Raw genomic sequence first — 2,461 nt, 5'->3', positions numbered from 1 at the left:
GTCCCCATGTTGTCCCCATGTTGCCCTCATGTTGCCCTCATGTTGTCTCCATGTTACCCTCATGTTGTCCCCATGTTGTCCCCATGTTGTCCCCATGTTTTTCCCATGTTGTCCTCATGTTGCCCTTGTGTTGTCCCCATGTTGCCCTCATGTTGTCGCCATGTTGTCCCCATGTTGTCCTATATCAATGTTCTTTTTAATTCTCAAAATAGCATGATTGATTCCACCCAACGCTCTTTGCCAAGTACAAATCTCTACTTTCATTAATTTTGGGGCGTCTTATTCAATTTTATAGCATTGTAAAACCAATGTAAGTGTTTTTGAAATAGTATTGAGTAAAAGTTGACATATTCCAGTCTGTGATTATCATCAACATCCATTCCTTTAATTTTAGTCTCAATAATTCCTAATTTCTGCTTTTCTAACTCAAACATTAGGTATAATTTCCTGTAAATTAATAAGTTAGTGTTACGTAGTGTTAAACGTCAAAAAAGTGACAAACATTGAGAAAAAAAAAAGCGTCCAAAGTGTTGAAAAAAGGGACTTTGATTTTCTATTTTGACGGGAAGACAACACAAGGGTTAAGAAGCTGTGATTGGATAATTCAAAACAGACTAATTGATTAATGTAATATTTGACAACTAATTGATTCATCAGTGGATCTTTGCAGCTCTCGTGCCGGAGATGCAGCCGAGTGGTGCAACAAACGGCTTTTTTTGTTGGTTTTAAGGGGGTTTTAGGGGCCTGTATGACTCATTTGTACGTATTTAGGAAATATGTTTCCTCTGCTTATGCATTTAAATTAAAAACGTCAAAACAAGTGAAAAACGCTGGGGAAAAAAGTGTTAAAAGTGTTGAAGAAAAGGACAGAAATGGTAAGAAAAAGTTAAAAATATAGATTTTCCGTTTTGACTGGAAGACAGCATGAGGGTTATAAAATCCAATCAAAGGTGTTTCCTCATATTCAATGTGCTTTTCATGCATTCAGTTGTGTAAAATCTCATCATATCGTGGCTCTTCTCTCTAGAATGAATACATGAAAGACAGTTTCTTCATTAAGATCGAGACGTGGCACAAACCAGACCTTGGAACACAAGAAAATGTGAGTACCTTTGCTCCATCTTATTAAGCAAATATCTATAATATCCAGCCTGAACACCAGTGGTGCAGCTCATGTTGCTTAAATTGCCTCCTCGACTCCTCCACTTGCGTCCCTTCCTCAGGTCTTAGTGCCCCCCCCCCCCCCCCCCCCCCCCCGAGGAGACACGGGAGCAATGCGAGGAAATCACGGGAGGAGCAAATGTGTTTTTAGAGGGATGAGATCACCTTTTCTCTAAAACTTCGCATGAATGTGTCTGCTGTTTGGGAATTGTTAGCATCTCCTTCAGAGGCTGCTCTCGTGTTTTCCTCACCTATAGCTCCTTTATGACCCCCCACCCCCCACCCCCCACCCTCAATGCTTCTTACCCCTCGGGGCAGAAATGAGATCTTTGAGACTGCATTCAGAGGAGGGGCAGAACAACTTGTGGTTCAGCCGAGGACCAAGGAGTCAAAAAGCTATCAAATAAGGGACATGAGATGTACCTCACTCTGACTTTGTGTGCTCGTCTTACAAATGTTTTTGTTTTTGTTTTTTAGGTGCACAAACTAGATAGTTCCACGTGGGACGCTGTAAGTGTTGTTCCCATTGACATTGCAGACAGAAGTCAAGTGTCCAACGCTGTAAGTAGAAACTCTTCTGACCCACTTCCACTTCCAGGGTGAATGTTAAATGATAAAAAAAAACTCACTATGGCGCCCTCTTGTGGACGATCCCGATCATTACACGCTATCGGCCAATCCACTTTACATAACGAGTGTTTAAATAGATGTTACAGATTTTTTTTCAATGAGAAGTATTCATTTATCATTTAATTTACTTTTGCGCAGATTAATAAAAATGTTTTTCTTTAGAGACAAGGAAACCTCTTTAATTTCAGTCTTGGTTCAACACTCATAACAGGGTTGTAGCTTGAAGTTTTTGTTTAATTAACAACATTAAACATTCATTTATCATAGATGATTCTGATAAATGCATATTTAAAAGTCAGGCTCTGCAAATCACCATACTGGAAAAGTTAGAACAAATGGCTAAGAGGAAACGCTTCAGTCTGTCTTACAGTTGGTGGCAAACTCATTGGACGAATGGAGTTGATTGCTCATTTTAATATGTTTTAATTAAATGTGAATTAGCTTTAACATTTAGTCTCTATTTGACTCAAACATTGACATCTTGAATTATCTTCAAAGCATTTAAAACTATACACACCATTTGAGCATCCTTAGATCGCCTCGCTAATATATATATATATATATATATAGATATAGATATAGATATAGATATGTATATAGATATAGATATGTATATATATATATATATAGATATATAGATATATAGATATATATATATATATATATATAT

The sequence above is a fragment of the Etheostoma cragini genome, chromosome 5, assembly GCF_013103735.1.
Source record: "Etheostoma cragini isolate CJK2018 chromosome 5, CSU_Ecrag_1.0, whole genome shotgun sequence".
Classification (NCBI taxonomy): domain Eukaryota; kingdom Metazoa; phylum Chordata; class Actinopteri; order Perciformes; family Percidae; genus Etheostoma; species Etheostoma cragini.
Note: the sequence above shows the minus strand (reverse complement) of the source record.